The following is an 8344-nucleotide window of genomic DNA, read 5'->3' as shown; positions in this document are numbered from 1 at the left end:
CAGCACTCTACCCAAGGGGACAGCTTGAAGCTCTGTCTCAAAAAAAAAAAAAAAAAAAAACTTTGAGGATGAACTCATAGATGGCTGATCCACACAAATGTTGAAGTTTCATAAGCCAGAAGATGGCAGATACTGGGTTGGAAAAAAAGGCAGATGCTCAAAGTTTGAAACAGATGTAGAGGCGTGTCTTAGAAGTCAATATAGAACAATGAGGAGGAGAGGTAAAGAGCCAGATGACAGGAAAGCATGGGCTCCAAAGGAAAAGGGTAATGCAGTGGTTAGAAGTGTATCTGAAGGGCAGTGCCAGTGGCTCAAGGAATAAGGTGCTGGCCCCCTATGCCAGAGGTGGTGGGTTCAAACCCAGGCCTGGCCAAATAAAATAAAATAAAGAAGTGTATCTGAAGGATAATTATGATGCAGGGGACATGAGAGAATGCATAGGGAAGCATATCTTATGCATGATACATGACATTAGTGCATATTACATATTAAGAGGTACAATGCACTATAAAGTGTGTATATAAGACACAGAAGTACCATTCTATTTCGCAATGTTTGTCTGAAATTTGTGTATATAACAAACATTAAATTTTACAATTAATAGTTATTTTGCTAATGTAATTTATTTTTCAGTCTCTGTAGAGACTGTCAAAAATTGCCAATGCCAACTATATTTCAAGTCGTCATGGTGGAATATTGGGAAAAGTTTTCAATTAGCAATAATCGCGCCTTGGATAAACCTCATTGGCTATGATACGGCCACTGTGCAAAGCTGTATGTAATTTTTTCTTTTCTTTTTCTTTTTTTTTTTTTTGACACAGAGTCTCACTCTGTTGCCCTGGGTAGAGTGGCATCATCATAGGTCACAGCAACCTCAAACTTTTGGGCTTAAGCGATCCTCTTGCCTCGCCTCCCGAGTAGCTGGGACTGTAGGAGCCTACCCTGATGCCTGACTAGTTTTTCTATTTTTAATAGAGACAGGGGTTCACTCTTGCTCAGGCTAGTCTCAAACTCCTGAACTCAGGCAATCCACCCACCTCAGCATCCCAGAGAGCAAGGACTACAGATGTGAGCCACCATACCCAGCAGCTAATAGAAGTTTTGATCTTGGAAAGACGTTAGAGATTAGGTAATTTTGCATCCTCATTTTACAAAAAGCCTGAAGAAGTTTAGTGACTTATTTCAGGCACACAGGTAATTAGATGCTACTTAGAAATCAGGAGGATTTGGGGAAGAGGATGACACTGATAGCCCAAGTCTGTTAAAATTATATTTGATTACTTTTTTCTTAATAAATTTCATTGTAGCAAGTAAACATAGTCAACATCAGCCTAATGATCTTTACACTGTTTCTAAAATTAAGAGTACCGTTAATATTGTGGTTGATGATTGCGGCATTTCTCTTGTAAAAAGCATATTTTAAAGTAATAGCTGGGCTGGGCAAGATGGCTCATGCCTGTAATTCTAGGACTCTGGGAAGCTGAGGCAGGTGGATTGCCTGAGCTTATAGGTTCGAGACCAGCTTGAGCCAGAGAGAGACCTCATCTCTAAATATAGCCAGGCATTATGGTGGGCACCTGTAGTCCCAGCTACTCGGGAGGCTGAGGCAAGAGAATCGCTTGAGCTGAAGGGTTTGAGGTTGCTGTGAGTTAGGGTGCCACAGCACTCTACCAAGGGCAACAAAGTGTGACTGTCTCAAAAATAAAAAAAAAAAGGCTTGGCGCCCATAGCTCAGTGAGTAGGGGGCCAGCCACATACACTGAAGGTGGAGAGTTTGAGCCCGGCCTGGGCCTGCTAAACAACAATGACAACTGCAACCAAAAAAAAATGACCAGGCTTGTAGAGGGCGCCTATAGTCCCAGCTACTAGAGAGGCTGAGGTAAGAGAACAGCTTGAGCCCAAGGGTAGGAGGTTGCTGTGAGCTGTGACGTCAGGGCACTCTACCAAGGGTGATAGAGTGAGTCCTGCACTCAGGAGGTGTTCCATAATATACCCTGACATTGTGCTCATTAAGTGGGAGCACACCAATCCCCCCCTTTCTCTTTCCTCCTTCTTCACACTTTCAAATCTTGGATAACAACTCAAGCCAATCATTATATCTCATATTCCCTTAACTTCCCTCACATCTGGATTGGTTCAGAAATGGGTATGTGATCATATGACCCAATTCATAATAGTCAAGGTTAATAAGATTAAGTTTTAGATGGCTTGGTGCCATAGCTCAGTGGTTAGGGTGCCAGCCAGATGCACTGGGGCTAGTGGGTTTGAACCCAGCCCAGGCCTGCTAAAAACAATGACAATAGCAAGAAAAAATAGCCAGGTGTTGTGGTGGCAGCCTATAGTCCCAGCTACTTGGGAGGCTGAGGCAAGAGAATCACTTAAGCCCGAGAGTTTGAGGTTACTGTGAGCTGTGACATTACAGCACTCTATGGAGGGTGACATAGTGAAAACAAAAGATTAAGTTTTGGCAACTTTGTTCCAGTTATCAGGGAAACTGAGTCTTTTCTACTAGATAGAAGTATGTAACTCAGGGAACTATTAGCAGCCAGCTTGGCACAGTGAAAGGAGAGCCTATCTGATAATGAAGAAATCATCACCAAGAAGCAGATATCATTTCAATCTTGGATCAAGCTCCTTCAGAATAAACAAAAAATTCTTTGGTATGTGAGCAATAACCTCTTCTTTTTCAGCTTTTGCTTATGTTAAATCAGTTGTGGTTGGATTTTCCTTCCTTCCTTCCTTCTTCCCTTTCTTCCCTTTCTTTTTTCAGACAGCGTCTTACCCTTGTTGCCTGACTAGGGTACGATGGAGGCAGCCTAGCTTACAACAACCTTTAAGTCCTGGGTTCAAGTCATCCTCCTGCCTGTCTCCTAAGTAGCTGGGATATAGGCACCTGGGGCAGCACTCCACTAATTTTTCTGTTTTTAATAGAGAAGGATGGTGATCTAATGCTCAGGCTGTCTAGAACTCCTGGTCTCAAGAAAGCCTTCTACCTTGGCCTCCCAGAGTGTTAGGATTGCAGGCATGTGCCACTGTGGGTAGGCCACTTGATACTCTTTTAACACACCATTAGCCCATTTCACATTTGATTAGAAAACCACCAAAAATATTCCGTGTCTTAAATACAGATTCTTTTAATCTATTCAAAAATAACACAATAGGCTCGGCGCCTGTGGCTCAAGTGGCTAAGGCGCCAGCCACATACACCAAAGATGGCAGGTTCGAATCCAGCCCAGGCCCGCCAAACAACAACAGCTGCAACCATAAAAATAGCCAGGTGTTGTGGTGGGTGCCAGCTACTTGGGAGGCCCCAGCTACTTGGGAGGCTGAGGCAGGAGACTCGCTTGAGCCCAGGAGTTGGAGGTTGCTATGAGCTATGATGCCACAGCATTCTACCCAGGGGGACAGCTTGAGGCTCCGTCTCAAAAAAAAAACTTAATAATGCTGAGTGAATATATCCCAGAGTCAATTAAATGGTTGCAAAGGCTAAAATAGCATAAGTTGAGCAGTATAATATAAATGTATCGTAAAAGGGTGTATACACAGGCGGGGTGTGGTGGTGGCTCACACCTGTAATCCTAGCACTCTGGGAGGCCAAGCTTGGAGAGTCTCTTGAGCTCAGGAGTTCATAAGCCTAAGCATGAGACCTGTCTCTACTAAAAATAGAAAAACTACCTAGGCGGAGTGGCAGTGGACAATAGTCCCAGCTACTCAGGAGACTGGGGCAAGAGGATCACTTGAGCCCAAGAGTTTGAGGGTGCTATGAGCTGCCATGACAGCACAGCACCCTCCTCCAGGCACAGAGTGAGACTTCTCTCAAAAAAAGAAAAGAAAAAACAAGGGGGTATATGCGAAATGCTTTTGGAAGCACCAAGAAGGGTAATGTAATTCTGGCAGAGCCAGAGAGGAAGTGACATTTGAGCTGTGCTAAAAGATAAGAAGGAATTTGCCAGGCAGGGAAGAAGAAAATAATCATACTATGCAGAAGGAAGAGCGTAAGTAAAGGCATGGCATTTTTCAGAGACTGTTACGTAATTAAGCTTTTTCCTGTTATGTCTTAGAAGCCAACAGCTGAGTAACTACCTGTTACTATTTGAGCCTGGGGTCCATAACTGTGAAGGCAATGTAGGAGTTAGGTTGGAAGAGAGACATCGGTGATGATACTGCGATTGTCTTGGCAGGGAGCACAAACAATGTGTTTGAGTTCAGTAGAATGGGAAGTAGGGAACAAAGATGTCTTGAAGGCCTATGTGGTGGCTCCTACCTGTAATCCTAGCACCCTGGGAGGCTGAGGTGGGTGGATTGCTTGAGCTCAGGAGTTTGAGACCAGCCTGAGCAAGAGTGAGCATCATCTCTGCACCACTCCATGTACCTCTCACTCTACTAAAAACAGAAAGAAAAAAAAAAAAACCCAAAACTAACTTTGCATTGTGGCAGATGGGTGCCTATAGTTCCAGCTACTCAGGAGGCGGAGGCAACAGGGTCACTGAAGCCCAGAAGTTTGAGGTTGCTATGAGCTGTGATGCCACTGCTCTCTACCTAGAGTGACAATGTGAGATTATGTCTAATAAATAAATAATACTAGCACTCTGGGCAGGCTGAGGTGGGGGAATTGCTTGCATTTAAGCGTTTGAGACCAGGCTGAGCAAGAGGAAGACCTTGTCTTTACTAAAAATGGAAAATATTAGCCAGGACTCCTGGTGGGTGCCTGTAAGTCCCAGCTACTTGGGAGGCTGAGGTGGGAATATTGCTGGAACTCAGGAGTTAGAGATTGCTGTGAGGTAGGCTGAGGTCACAGCACTCTAGCCTAGGCAAGAGAGTGAACAACAACAACAACAAAGATGTATGGAAAAGGGCAGCGCCTGTGGCTCAGTGGGTAGGGCGCTGGCCCCACACACCGAGGGTGGCGTGTTCGAACCTGCCCCGGCCAAACTGCAACAAAAAATAGCGGGGTGTTGTGGCAAGTGCCTGTAGTCCCAGCTACTCGGGAGGCTGAGGCAAGAGACTGGCCTAAGCCCAGGAGTTGGAGGTTGCTGTGAGATGTGACACCACAGCACTCTATCAAGGGTGATAAAGTGAGACTGGGTCTCTTAAAAAAATGTATGGAGGAAGTTGCCTATTACCTGCAGCCGTGAGAAGTGGGGAGTGGTCGAAGGTAAATCCGGATAAAAGCAACTGGGTGTCTGGCTCTGCTCCCATGGCTCAGTGAGTAGGACATCAGCCACATACACGGAAGGTGGTGGGTTTGAGCCCAGCCTGGGCCAGCTAAACAACAATGACAACTGCAACCAAAAAATAGCTGGGAGTTGAGGTAGGCACTTATAGTCCCAGCTACTCAGGAGGCCGAAGTGAAAGAATCGCTTAAGCCCAAGAGTTTGAGGTTGCTGTGCCCTGTGATGCCATGGCACTCTACCCAGGGCAACGCACTGAGACTCTGTCTCCCCCTTAAAAAAAGTAACTGGGTGGATATTGCTGCCATTCTCCAAGAAGTAAGTTTATGGACAATGAAGAGAACACACCCGTTTCTTTCATTTTTCTGTCTACATCTAGGGACCTCTCTATAAGTATACCTATAGTTTAGAAAGCTGACTTCTATTGTGATGGGCACCTGTAGTCTCAGCTCCCTGGGAGGCTGAGGCAAGAGGATTGCTCAAGCCCAGGAGTTTGAGATTGCTGTGAGCTATGATACCACAGCTCTCTACTCAGGGCACAGAGTGAGATTGTCTCAAAAAAGAAAGAGGCTCGGCGCCTGTGGCTCAAGTGGCTAAGGCGCCAGCCACATACACCTAACACGGCAGGCTCGAATCCAGCTGGGGCCTGCCAAACAACAATGATGGCTGCAACCAAAAAATAGCCGTTTGTAAACTTTCTTACTCTGTAAACCTTTCTCTTTCCCAATAACCTTTGTTTCAGCTTGCCTTAAAAAAAATTGTCGCTTGTTCGTATTTTCTATACACAACATATACAATTAACTTAATATGTTAAAAATGAAAGAAAAACAGTGATTTTGGAATTTTCAGTAAGGGTACTTAGAATTTTGGTGGTGCATTTATCAGAAAAATGAAAGTCAGAGGATGAACTTTTACGTGAGACAGGCTTGAGGTGCTGGATGAGGAACCAATGACTTCAATTTGGAATAGGTTAAGTTTGGTATGTTTGAGAAATTTAAAAATGAGACTAGAATTCAGAAGAGATTTTGATGCAATATATAGTCATCTACAGAGGGAACCATTCCCAGAAGGAGAGTCAAAATTCTAGAAAGAAGAGAAAAAGAAGATAGGGTAAAGAAAAGAAAAACAGAGAATACACACACACACATAATATATGAGGGTTTGTTGCTAATTTGTGTTCTAATTTTTTTTTTTTTTTTTTGAGACAGAGCCTCAAGCTGTCCCCCTGGGTAGAGTGCATGGCATCACAGCTCACAGCAACCTCCAACTCCTGGGCTCAAGCAAGTCTCCTGCCTCTGCCTCCCAAGTAGCTGGGACCACAGGAGCCTGCCACAACACTTAGCTATTTTTTGGTTGCAGCTGTCATTGTCGTTGTTGTTTGGCGGCCCGGGCTGGATTCAAACCCACCAGCTCAGGTGTATGTGGCTGGTGCTTTAGCCGCTTGAGCCACAGGTGCCGAGCCTGTTCTAATTTTAGTTCTATAAATGACCGCCTCTTTTTTTTTTCTTTCTTTTTTTTTTTAGACAGAGTCTCACTATGTTGCCCTCAGTACAGTGCTGTAGTGTCACAGCTCACAGCAACCTCAAACTCTGGGGCTTAAGCGATTCTCTTGCCTCAGCCTCCCAAGTAGCTGGGACTAAAGGCATCCCCCACAAGGAACGCCCGGCTATTTTTTTTTTAACAGTATTTATTACAGTTTGGCCGGGGCCAGGTTCAAACCCACCACCCTCAGTATATGGGGCTGGTGCCCTACTCACTGAGCCACAGGCACCACCCACGCCCACTATGTTTTGTTATAGTTGTCATTGTTGTTTAGCTGACCTGGCCTGGGTTCGAACCTGCCAGCCCTGGTGTATGTGGCTGGCGCCATAACCACTGTGCTATAGACGCCGAGCCAAATGACTATCTCTTAAAAAATTACTAGTTATGAGTCTTTTCCTTTATTTTGAGACAGAGTCTCACTTGTCACCCTTGGTAGAATGCTGTGGCATCACAGCTCACAGCAACTTCAAACTCTTGGACTTAAGCAATTCTCTTGCCTCAGCCTCCCAAGTAGCTGGGACTACAGGTGCCTGCCACCATGCCTGGCTACTTTCTGTTGTTGTTGTTGTTGTTGTTGTTGTTGTTGCAGTTGTCATTGTTGTTTAGCTGGCGTGGGCAGGGTTTGAGCCCACCAGTCTCAGTGCATGTGGCCAGTGCTGTGACCACTGTGCTACGGATGCCGAGCCCAGCTATGAGCTTTAGAGCAAGTTATTCTTTCTTTGGTAAAATGGGCATAAATAATACCACTCACCTAACATACTATAAAAATAGAGAAAAAATACAAAAAATATTATATTAGTTCTCCATTTTTGTGCAACAAATTACTCCAAAATTTAGCAGCTTAAAAACACATAGCCAGGCACAGTGGTTCATGCCTGTAAACCTAGCCCTTTGGGACGCCAAGGCAGGAGGATTGCTTGAGATCAGGAGTTTCAGAGTACCCTGAGAAACCCCTGCAGGAGGAAGAAATTCCTGGGTGGCAGTGGCAGCAGTGGCAGCTGTGGTGTCTGATACTCTGTTCCAGTGGTGTTTAAGCTGCTGCACATTGGTACTCAGTAGTAATGGCAGTGGTTCCCAAGTATGATTCTGTGGTCACATTTGGGGCATTTTCCTGGGCCTCATAACTGTGAACCTAGTTCCCCAGTCCTGCTGGTGATTCTTAGTGACCCAATTACCTTAATTTTTGTTGATAGCTGGGAAGATCCTTGACTTACATACCCTGTTTCCTCTACCTGCCAAATTCTTTCTGGCCTGTAAAACCAAAGGATCCTATTCTATATAACTTCACGCCTCCAAAACTTCAAGCAGTATCTGGCAAGTACTTGGTAAATGTTATTTCAGTTGATAGAACTGGCTAGTCTTAGCTAGAATACAAAATTCTAGGGGCAGCGCCTATGACTCAAAGGACTAGGGTGCAGGCTCCATATGCTGGAGGTGGCAGGTTCAAACCCAGCCCCAGCCATAAATAAATAAATAAATAAAATATTTTTTAAAAAAAATTCTATTTCATGCAGGGTGGTGCCTGTAGCTCAGTGGGTAGGGCACCAGTCACATGCACCGAGGCTGTCAGGTTCATACCTGTCCCAGGCCAGCTAAGATAACATTGACAACTGCAACAAAAACAAAAAAAA

The 8344-nt window shown here is 44.8% G+C and overlaps 1 non-coding gene across 1 annotated transcript; it reads right to left on the bottom strand.

The window, feature by feature from the left end:
* Positions 1-633: 633 nt before the first annotated feature.
* On the bottom strand, positions 634-774 carry LOC111727577. The gene has a single exon (XR_002775101.1). It is a non-coding gene; the product is annotated as a U4 spliceosomal RNA (small nuclear RNA).
* Between the last annotated feature and the right edge of the window lie 7570 nt (positions 775-8344).

The sequence above is a fragment of the Otolemur garnettii genome, unplaced genomic scaffold (assembly GCF_000181295.1).
Source record: "Otolemur garnettii isolate 467f Iridium unplaced genomic scaffold, OtoGar3 scaffold00112, whole genome shotgun sequence".
Lineage (NCBI taxonomy): Eukaryota > Metazoa > Chordata > Mammalia > Primates > Galagidae > Otolemur > Otolemur garnettii.
This window is presented reverse-complemented; position numbering and strand designations above follow the sequence as displayed.